Here is an 11,729-nt window from a genome sequence, read left to right on the forward strand (position 1 = left end):
GCATGCTTACACGATCTGCAGCTTCTAAATTAGAAGAGAGTTTGGGATGAGGGTGAGGTGGGATGTGAGAAGGAGAATTAACCTGCGTGATTTGCTTAGTTCAATAAATGACAGAGTTGGCATGCAGCACCTGCAAAGCAATGTACTTATTGTCAATGGTACCCTGCACCATGGGAAAGTCTGCAATCCTAGCTCAATCATGCTCAATCCATTAGCACAATTCTGTTTTCCTCCCTTTACGCCACTATCAGCACCTTCTTATGTCTTTACCACTATTATTAACACTCCCTTTGTCTTGTGTCCATGATATCTTTGTCAATCTCCCCTTAGCTCCCACCTATCCCTAATCATCTATCTTGCTCCACCTGCTCCACACCCTCGTAGGCTGTATAAAAGCCATAACATTTCTATTTCTTTTTAGCTCTGAAGAAGTCATACGGACTTGAAACATTAACTCTGTCTCTCTCTCTCCACAGATGCTGCCAGGCCTGCTGAGTTTTTCCAGCATTTTCTGTTTTTACATCACATGTTCAATCCACCTGCTTAGATCTGGCAAGAGAGAATTTTTTTTCATTCATGGGATGTGGGTGCCACTAGCTAGGCCAATATTTAATGCCCATCTCTAAATGCCCTCGAGAAGGGGATGATGAGCTTGCCTTCTTAAACTGCTGCAGTCCATGTGTTGTAGGTACATCCAGTGATATTAGGAGGGAGTTCCACGATTTTGACCCAGTGACAGTGAAGGAACAGCAATATATTTCCAAGTCAGGATGGTGAGTGGCTTGGAGGGGAACTTCCAGGTGGTGGTGTTCCCATCTGTCTGCTGCCCTTCTCCTTCTAGATGATAGTAGTTGTGGGTTTGGAAGATGCTGTCTAAGGAGCCTTGGTGAGTACCTGCAGTGCATCTTGTAGATGGCACACTGCTGCCACTATTTGTTGGTGATGGAGGGAGTGAATGTTTGTGGATGGGCGCCAAACAAGTAGGCTGCTTTGTCCTGGATGGCATCAAGCTTCTTGAATGTTATTGGAGCTGCACTCATCCAGGCAAGTAGAGAATATTCCATCACACTCCTGACTTGTGCCTTGTGTAGATAGTGGACAGGCTTTGGGGAGTCAGGAGGTGAATTACTCGCTGCAGGATTGTTAGCCTTTGACTTGCTTTTGTAGCCACAGTATTTATATTGCTGTTCCAATTCAGTTTCTGGCTAATGGTAACCGCCCAGGATGTTGATAGTGGGGGATTCAGTGATACTACTACCATTAAATCACCAAGGGGCGATGGTTAGATTCTCTCTTGTTGGAGATGGTCATTGCCTGACACTTGTGTGGTGTGAATTTTACTTGCACTTGTCAGCCCATGCCTGGATATTGTCCAGGTCTTGCTGCATTTGGACATGGGCTGCTTCAGTATCTGAGGAGTCACGAATGGTGCTGAACATTGTGCAATCATCAGCGAACATCCTCAATTCTGACCTTATGATGGAAGTAATGTTATTGATGAAGCAACTGAAGATGGTTGGGCCAAGGACACCACCCTGAGGAACTTCTGCAGAGATGTCCTGGAATTGAGAAGATTGACCTCCAACAACCATAATAATCTTCCTTTGTGCTAAGTATGACTCCAACCAGCGGTGAGTTTTCCCCCTCATTCCCATTGACTCCAGTTTTGCCAGGGCTCCTTGATGCCACACTCAGTCAAATGCTGCCTTGTTGTCAAGGACAGTCACTCTCATGAAATGAAGTTAGAACCTCATTGAATAGAGAGCCTCAGTGACCTCCCTTTTGGAATTGACAATGCAGCCCAAGCCCTGCTCCAAGCGTGCATTTGTAGTGCAGGAGGTGCCACATCTCAGTGAGGGCATCCTTGCTGAAGCACAAACATCTCACACATGGTTTCCCACTAAAGTTCAGGTAGAAGAATGGCTCCATGAACACCGTAGGTGGAAATAGCCTCTGGCTGAGACCCATTCGCTCCTCCACCCTCTTCCAGCAGCTTGTCCTGCTCTGCGTGGCTTCTGTTCACTCTCCAAGGCATATTGTATTCAAAAAGGAATGCCCACTACTGTACGTATGTCTGGGAGCAACTGGTTTGTGCCAAAGCCTCACAGTCAGCAAAATGTCATTTAGCACTTGCCACACCATTCCCTATAGATTTCTGTAGCTTGAAACAACTATAAAAAGTAACAAACACTTGCAGAATCATAGCATCAGCCAGAAGAAATCAACCAGCAACTAACCTGTAAGTAGTTGAAGATCCCTTTAAATAATGATGTTGGGGTGGGTCATTCCAGCTGCTAACATGTGTTCAGCTTTACGAGGTTAATACAGACTGAAGGTTGCGTTCCAAATTGGCACTGCTGGCATCAAATCAGTGTTGCGGCTCATGATCTGCCTGCTCTGCATGGTTCCAGTGGCCATTCATTATCCTCACTAACATGATGTCTAGTGTATTTCATTTCAAAAGTGTGCACTACAATATTATTTTGGAGATCTAAATGCAAGCATAGCGCTCAAAATCTAGCAATAACAAGCCCAATTTCTTGCCTTTTTTATTCAGCTTATGTGAAATGAGACTTTCACTCACTTGAGTATTCCACTAAATGTCCCAGCAAGCCAATATAATGGCTCCTCCAAACAGTTTGTGAATCAGTAATCACCAACTGGTAAGATTTCCAACAATAATTTATGCGGCAGTAATAACTCCAACGTGAAGTTGGAATCTTTGTACAGGGAATGAAGGAATCCAGGTGTAGGATGACCCTACTGAAAGTTAAAAAGCAACCAATGTGTTCTCTTGATGTTTCAGTGGATCAATAATTTATATGTGGTTTGAAATTCCTCTAGGAAGTAAACAAATTTGGTACTCACACCAACTCTTTCATTAAAAATATCAACAGAAATTTCAGCCCCATGGCAATTTGAAATAATAATAGTTAGGAAGGTTCCAGATTCAACGACTAGTCAGTGCTGCATTAACTAATTCCTACTAGGGCACAGGTGTAAATGCCACAACTGGCCTTTCTGTCTCTCACCTAGGAAGAAATTAAAATTACCGAAGATTACCAACCCTGGCTGTTATACAGAACCTTTGCCGGAAAATGTGCATTGAAGAATACGTGGCAGGGTTATCGAGAAACTTTTCATGATCAAACAGCTTGGCAACATTGTGCGAGCTCCCACATAAACAAAGTCCACTTGTCAAGGTATCAGAGAAACTGGCTGTTGACAAACATGCTCCAGCATCAGGCGTACCTTTAGGAAAGGTGGGAGGAAAAGAGGGAAGGAAATGGGTAAAGAAACATCAATCCCATACCTAACAATCTGTGCTAGACCTGGTTTCTTGCCCTTGCACACGGTTGGAATTATAGTTTTAGAGTTAAAAAGCAAATAAGATATTGGAATGGTCGAAATCTGAATAACAGTAGTTGCCGTTTTTTCAACGTGCAGATCAATCAGCATCATAGCATCTAATAGCAGTAGAATCACCAAGAACTGGATTTGAAAAGTCCTACCCAAAATGCTGACCCGCCTTTCTCTTGCAGATGCTGGTTTATATCATATCCTGTGCATTTTCTGCTTTATTTCAAATGAAAATGCCAGAAACTCATTTGTACGTATATTCAATCAAACTGCTGGAATTATCCCAGTGGAGGCCAAGACTACTTTCTACCAAGGCCTTGCAACCACTCAGCAGTCACTCCATCGTCGCGGGAAGAAACAGCGTACACATGTATTGAAACACTTTACTGAACTTCCCATCCCTCATTATAAGGTTATATAAATAAATATAGCTTCTAATTCTCGAGCACACCACCGTTGTGCGGCTACAAACTTGGCACTAAATCCGCAGTATGTTTTTAAAACTCGTGTATTGTGCGTGGACGGGAACTGTAAAATACAGCAGCAGATTGAACTGCTCCTTTAGACACAAAAATATGCATGCCCTAGGACAGATATTAATATACAAACTGAACTATACCACAAACATGAACATTTCACATTTAAGATAGTGTGTGCAGCAAAAGCGCAAATTATGTCTTGTACCATAGATGTTGAAAGATTATCAATACAACCAGACCAGAATTCACTGCTCCCTTTCACTCGCTGTGTGCAGCAAACCTACCATAATTTTCTTTTTCTGCCTTTATTTAAAAAGACTAGCATTTACCGGTGCCATTAAACGTGGCACTTATAACTACAAAAAGGCGACAACATGCAGCTTTGAGAAGGCTCAAAGTGACAAATGAATTTCGTTATTTATCCTTAACTAGCTTTTACACCTTAAAATAGGGTCACTTAAATCACTTTATATTCCACTCACCAGTTCTTCAGTGCCGATGGTTCACGTTAACTGCATTCCTGTTAACGTCCCTCCTCTCTTGGAAGTTCAATCTTTAAAGGCGATACGCTGCCTCCAGAGATGCCGTTATCCTTTCACCATAGCGGCAATGATGTGGACAGTTGTTGCGGAGGTTGTTTGAACCTGACCGGAATCTAAACGCTCAGTGTCACTGAGAACGCCAAAGCTCCACTACTGAACGATCTGCAGTCAGTGTAGTCCGGGCACAAATCATGCACAGCCCTTGTACGCACCAAAAAAAAAGCACATGTATACATGTGACAACCATGTGATAATCATACACTAATCCAAAATTCTTCAACTTTAAAGTCCGCCAGCTGTCCCCAAAAGGCCAGATGGAATGGGGGAGGGGTGCGAATGAGACATAAAGACAAAGCGTACTGACTGCTGCAGAGCTGACACCGCACTGTTTATAATAGTTACTTATTCCAAAGTGACTTGAACCTTTGAGGGATCCAACTAACAAGCATACGTGTAACAGATCTTCATTGTACTAATGATGATTATACAATCCCTCATAACCTTCATAGAGAAAATGCTGGTCTGAAATTTGAAAGGAAATTAGGAAAGTGAAGGGAGAGCATGAACAAATATTGGCAAGTAAAATAGAGGAAAACTCAAAAGATGTTTTATAAATAGAGCAAAGGGGGTAACTAAGGCAAGAGGAGGGCTTATTAGAGACCCAAAGATTCCATGGATGAGGAACTTCAGATAGGAAAAGAGATTGGAGAAGTTGGGATTGTTTCCCTTGGAGAAGGGAAGGCTGAGAGGAGATTTGATAGAGGTATTCAAAATCATGAGAGGTCTGGACAGAATAGATAGGGAGAAATTATTCCCACTAGTGAAAGGATCAAGAATGAGAGGGCACAGATTTAAAGTAATTGACAAAGGAAGCAAAAGTGACATGATGGAAACTTTTTCATGCAGTGAGTGACTGGGGTCTGGAATGCATTGCCTAAGAATGTGGCGGAAGCAGGTTTAATTGAGGCATTCAAATGGGAATTAGATTGTTATCTGAAAAAGAAGTGTGCGCAGGGTTATGGGGAGAAGGCAGGGGAATGGCACAAGGTGAATTGTTCATTCAGAGAGCAAGTGCAGTCTTAACAAGCTGAATGGCTTCCTTCTGCACTGTAACAATTCTGTGATTCTGTGGGTAATTTATATGTGGAGGTGGAAAATGTGGCATGATTCTTAATGAATACTTCCGTCTGCCCCCATAAAAGAGGGATAAATGCAGGCATTGTGTATAAGGAGGAGCATGAAATAGTGAATGGGGTAAACATAGCAAGAGACATTAAGGCTTTAGCATCTTCGAAAATTGATAAATTGTCATGCCCAGATGAAATTTATGTCAGGTTGCTAAAAGAAGCAAGGGAGGAAATAGTGGAGATAAAAACAAAAAACTGCAGATGCTGGAAATCCAAAACAAAAACAAAAACAGAATTACCTGGAAAAACTCAGCAGGTCTGGCAGCATCAGTGGAGAAGAAAAGAGTTGACGTTTCGAGTCCTCATGACCCTTCAACAGAACTAGGTGAATCCAAGGAAGGGGTGAAATATAAACTGGTTTAAGGTGTGTGTGTGGGGGGGAGTTGGGTGGGGGGAGAGAAGTGGAGGGGGGGGGTGTGGTTGTAGGGACAAGCAAGCGGTGATAGAAGCAGATCATCAAACGATGTCACAGACAACAGAACAAAAGAACACATAGGAGTTGAAGTTGGTGATATATATCTAAACGAATGTGCTAATTAAGAATGGATGGTAGGGCACTCAAGGTATAGCTCTAGTGGGGGTGGGGGGAGCATAAAAGATTTAAAAATATTTTAAAATAATGGAAATAGGTGGGAAAAGAAAAATCTATATAATTTATTGGAAAAAACAAAAGGAAGGAGGAAGAAACAGAAAGGGGGTGGGGATGGAGGAGGGAGTTCAGGACCTAAAGTTGTTGAATTCAATATTCAGTCCGGAAGGCTGTAAAGTGCCTAGTCGGAAGATGAGGTGTTGTTCCTCCAGTTTGCGTTGGGCTTCACTGGAACAATGCAGCAAGCCAAGGACAGACACGTGGGCAAGAGAGCAGGGTGGAGTGTTAAAATGGCAAGCGACAGGGAGGTTTGGGTCATTCTTGCGGACAGACCGCAGGTGTTCTGCAAAGCGGTCGCCCAGTTTACATTTGGTCTCTCCAATGTAGGGGAGACCACATTGGGAGCAACAAATACAGTAGACTAAGTTGGGGGAAATGCAAGTGAAATGCAGCTTCACTTGAAAGGAGTGTTTGGGCCCTTGGATGGTGAGGAGAGAGGAAGTGAAGGGGCAGGTGTTACATCTTTTGTGTGGGCATGGGGTGGTGCCATAGGTGGGGGTTGAGGAGTAGGGGGTGATGGAGGAGTGGACCAGGGTGTCCCGGAGGGAACGATCCCTACGGAATGCCGACAGGGGGGGTGAAGGGAAGATGTGTTTGGTGGTGGCATCATACTGGAGTTGGCGGAAATGGCGGAGGATGATCCTTTGAATGCGGAGGTTGGTGGGGTGATAAGTGAGGACAAGGGGGACCCTATCATGTTTCTGGGAAGGAGGAGAAGGCGTGAGGGCAGATGCGCGGGAGATGGGCCGGACACGGTTGAGGGCCCTGTCAACTACTGTGGGTGGAAAACCTCGGTTAAGGAAGAAGGAGGACATGTCAGAGGAATTGTTTTTGAAGGTAGCATCATCGGAACAGATGCGACGGAGGCGAAGGAACTGAGAGAATGGGATGGAGTCCTTACAGGAAGCGGGGTGTGAGGAGCTGTAGTCAAGGTAGCTGTGGGAGTCGGTAGGCTTGTAATGGATATTGGTGGACAGTCTATCACCAGAGACTGAGACAGAGAGGTCAAGGAAGGGAAGGGAAGTGTCAGAGATGGACCACGTGAAAATGATGGAGGGGTGGAGATTGGAAGCAAAATTAATAAATTTTTCCAAGTCCCGACGAAAGCATGAAGCAGCACCGAAGTAATCATCGATGTACCGGAGAAAGAGTTGTGGAAGGGGGCCGGAGTAGGACTGGAACAAGGAATGTTCCACATACCCCATAAAGAGACAGGTATAGTAATAGTGGAGGCTCTGGCCATTATTTTCCCATCCTCTCTGGGCTGACGGCTGTGATGCTAGCCGACTGAAGGGCTGCTAATGCTGTTTAAAAAGGGAGGAAGGGAATAACCAAGGAATTGTAGGCCAGTCAGTGATTGCAAAATTGTTAGAAAAAATTCTGAGGGACAGAATAAATCACCATTTAGAAAGGTGTGGATTAATCAAGGAGAGTGAGCATAGATTTGTTAAATGAAGGTACTGTCTAACATCATTGTATTTTTTGAGGAGGTAGCTCTTTTAATGTAGTCTATATGGAGTTTAGCAAAGGGTTTGAAAAGATCCCATATGGCAGACTGGTTAGAAAAGTAACAGTCCATTGATCTAGGTTTATGCCACAACACCCATGTTTTCATTGAAACATAAAGCACAGAATTAGATCATTCAGTCCATTATGCCTGTGCCAGCTCTGATTCGCACATCTAAATTAAATAAAATTTCACATTTCTAAGACAAAATGCCTGTTTAGGTCAGTACTAAAGACTGACCCAGTTTTTGTCCCACATGAATATGGTTACTTGGCAGGGTGTCAGACATCTGGCTGTTGACAAGCATAGAACATACTCCATCAGGAAAAATATGACGAGAAAACTGGAAAAGATACAATGTTAATCCCATATTAAGAATTTCCAGCATTTTCTGTCTTTATTTCAATCCCATGTTTACTGCAATGCAAAAAGGCTAAAGAAATATTTGACATGCAGTCAACTGAGATAAAAGTTTAGTACGTAGATGATATTAAAATTTTGTGGGCTTTGAAGGACAATGATTTCAATCTACAAATAAAATACTCATATTAAGAATGGTTCCTGTTGCAGTTAGGTGCCAAGTGACCTAGAAGCAATTGTTCACACATTATCTAAGCATTAGAAAGACAGAATATCTTAATCGGCTGACCACTGATTTTCAAGTTAACTTGCTTCAACTCAAAGACAAACAAAATATATTTGATAATTGGAAAGGCATGTGGCAGATGAATTTTAATAGAGAAAGGCAATGTGCTTCACATTGGGACAAAAAAATCCAGGAACGGACTATAACATAAACTGAAAGAAAATAATGTGCCTGGAAAAGAGAGGACAGGTAGTTCTGATTCACAATAAATTAAAGCTACCGCAACATTACTCAGTGACAATAAAGCAAACCAGGTGTTGAGGATTATTAAAAAGATCACATAGAGCTGAAATGGTGAGTCAATCCTGACGCATTAAAAAATACTGCTGCAGTTGCACTGAGAATCATTTACAGCACAGAAGGAGGCCATTTGACTCATGTCAGCTCCCTGAAAGACCAACTCAGTTGGTCCCACTTCCCAACCTTTTCCCCGTAGCCCTGCAATATTTTTCTATTCTTTTAATTATCCTGTTCCCTGTTGAAAGCCCCAGTTGAATCTGCTCCCACCAGACTCTCAGACAGTGCCTAATCATTCCAGATCCTAACCACTTGCTGTGTAAAAAATAGCTTTCTTCACGTCGCTTTTGCTTCTTTTGCCAATTACATTAAATCTCTCCACAGAATTGGACACAGTACTGCAATTGAGACTGAACTATCATCTTATAAATATTCACCATTGCTTCTTTGCTTTTGTACACTATGCATCTATTCATGAAGTCCTGGATAGAATATACCTTATTAACCACTTTGCTAAACTGCCCTGCCACCTTCAACAATTTGTGTATGCATACCCCCAAGTCCCTCTGCTTCTGCATCCCTTTTGTAACTGTATCCTGTATCCTTTATCTATATTGTCTCTTCCTACCAAAATGTATCACTTCACACTTCTTTGCTTCAAATTTCACCTGCAATGAGTCCACCAGTATGCCTGTGTCCTTTTGAATTCTATCGTTGGTCTCCTCACAGTTCACAATACTTCAAATTTTGTGTCATCTGTAAATTTTGAAATTATGTCCTGCAAAATAAAGTCAGGGTCATTAAGATAGATCAAACAAAAGTGGTCCTAATACTGACCTTTGGGAAACCCCACCTCCAGTCCATAAAACTAGTTTGCTACTAATGTGTTTCAGCCAACTTTTTATCCATGCTGCCACTACCCCTTTTATTCCATGCGCTTCAGCTTTTCTGACAAACCTGTTCTGAGGCACTTTATAAAAAGCTTTTTGGAGGTCCAAGTACATCACATCATCCATTACCTTCATCAATCCTCTCTGTTATCTCAACAAAAAACTCCTTTTTCTTTTATTCATTCACGGGATGTGAGCTTCGCTGGCTGGACCAGCATTTATTGCACATCCTTTGTTGCCCTTGAGAAGATGGTGGTGAGCTGCCTTCTTGAACCTCTGCAGTCCATGTAGTGTAGATATACCCACAGTGCTGTTAGGAAGGGAGTTCCAGGATTTTGACTCAGTGACAGTGAAGAAACAGCGATATATTTCCAAGTCAGGATGGTGAATGACTTGGAGGGGAACTTCCAGGTGGTGGTGTTCCCATCTATCTGTTACCCCTTGTCCTTCTAAGTGGTAGTGGTCATCGGTTTGGAAGGCGCTGTCTAAGGAGCCTTGGTAAATTCCTGCAGTGCATCTTGTAGACGGTACGCATTGCTGCTACTGTGTGTCGGTGGTGAACGGAGTGAATGTTTGTGGATGTGGTGCCAATCAAGCGGACTGCTGTGTCCTGGACAGTGTCAAGCTTCTTGAGTGTTGTGGGAGTTGCACTCATCCAGTCAAGTGGGGAGTATTCCATCACACTCCTGACTTGTGCTTTGTAGCTGGTGGACAGGCTTTGGGGAGCCAGGAGGTAAGTTACTCGTCGCAGGATTCCTAACCTCTGACCTACTCTTGTAGCCACAGTATTTATATGGCTAGTCCAGTTCAATTTCTGGTCAATGCTATCCCCCAGGATGTTGCTGGTGGGGGATTCAGTGATGGTAATGCCTTTGAACATCAAGGGGCGATGATTGGATTCTCTCTTGTTGGAGATGGACATTGCCTGACACTTGTGTGGTACATTGTTACTTGCCTTTTGTCAGCCCAAGCCTGGATATTGTCCAAGTTTTGCTGAATTTGGACATGGACTGTTTCAGTATCTGAGGAGTCACGAACACTGCTGAACATTGTGCAATAATCAGTTAAACATGACTTTCCCTTAACACATCTGTGCTGACATTTGTAGTAGCTTTCAATTTTGTTCCAGATTACAGTTTTTAAATTTTTTTCCCACCACTAAGGTTAAACTGACTGACCTGTTGTTGTTGGGCTTATTCATAGGCCATTTTTTGAACAATGGTGCAATATTTTCAATTCTCCGGTCCTCTGGCACCACCCTTGCATCTAAGGAGGATTAGAAGATCATGGCCAGTGCCTCTGCAATTTTCTCCTTTATTTCTCTCAGTATTTTCGTATACGTCTGATCAGTCCTTGTGGATTATCAACTTTAAGAACATCCAGCCATTCTAATCCATCCTCTTTAACTACGAGTTAGGCAGCAGCTTCTTCCTTGGTAAAGACAGATGAAAAGTATTCATTTAGTACCTCAGCCATGACCTTTAACTCCATGTGCAAAGAGCCTTTTTGGCCCCTAATTGACCTCACTCCTCCATTTACCACCCTTTCACTATTTATATGCTTGTAGAAGACATTTGGATTCACTTTTATGTTAGGTGTCAGTCTCTTCTCATTTAGCCTTTAACCTCTAGGGCAGAATTTTCATGCCCTCTGGTGGCATGCGTATTCTGCGGCATGAGTGGACAATATGGTGAGAAGGCCAAAAATAGGTTTCACAACACAGTGAAACCAGTTTGCAATCATCTGCTCAGCCCATCGATGGCGTGGCACATTTCCTGCCATCAGACATCGAGAAACTTATTGTAATACAGCTGCATATCATTATAAGGCCAGCCCACTGGAATCACCCCTAAACTGGATTGTCTGCCCATGTCAGCGTGATTGCACGCTGAAGTGTTTCACAACAGCATATGTAAGATGTGTACTTGGTAGGCTGCAATTTGCGGGGAACTCAGAGGTGAGTGCACAGTAATGTTGCTCAGTGCTCACGAGGGCTGCCCTTCAGTTGAAAGTAGCACACAAGCATGTGCGGGGTGGCAAGAAAGGGAGTGGCCACACCTTATATAAAGTGACAATTCCTCTGCAGCTGAGACAGTTTAGACGCAACCATATTGACATGTGTGGATTCAGGCCTCTAGCTCATCTGCCTACTCAAGCGATGCAGAGGCATCAAAGTGCCACCAAGTGCTCCAGAGCTTTCCACCCCTTAGGCACAGATTGCAAACAAATGAG

General features: G+C 43.1%; 1 protein-coding gene across 1 annotated transcript in view; it reads right to left on the reverse strand.

The window, feature by feature from the left end:
• LOC121289276 (CMP-N-acetylneuraminate-beta-1,4-galactoside alpha-2,3-sialyltransferase-like) overlaps nt 1–4,477 on the reverse strand; it is a 651,606-nt gene extending 647,129 nt beyond the window's left edge. The window contains exon 1 of the mRNA XM_041208545.1: nt 4,322–4,477. The gene's annotated coding sequence lies outside the window, so the exon portion shown is untranslated. The remainder of the gene's footprint in view (nt 1–4,321) is intronic.
• Between the last annotated feature and the right edge of the window lie 7,252 nt (nt 4,478–11,729).

Source organism: Carcharodon carcharias, chromosome 16 (genome assembly GCF_017639515.1).
Source record: "Carcharodon carcharias isolate sCarCar2 chromosome 16, sCarCar2.pri, whole genome shotgun sequence".
In the NCBI taxonomy this organism is placed as follows: Eukaryota; Metazoa; Chordata; class Chondrichthyes; order Lamniformes; family Lamnidae; genus Carcharodon; species Carcharodon carcharias.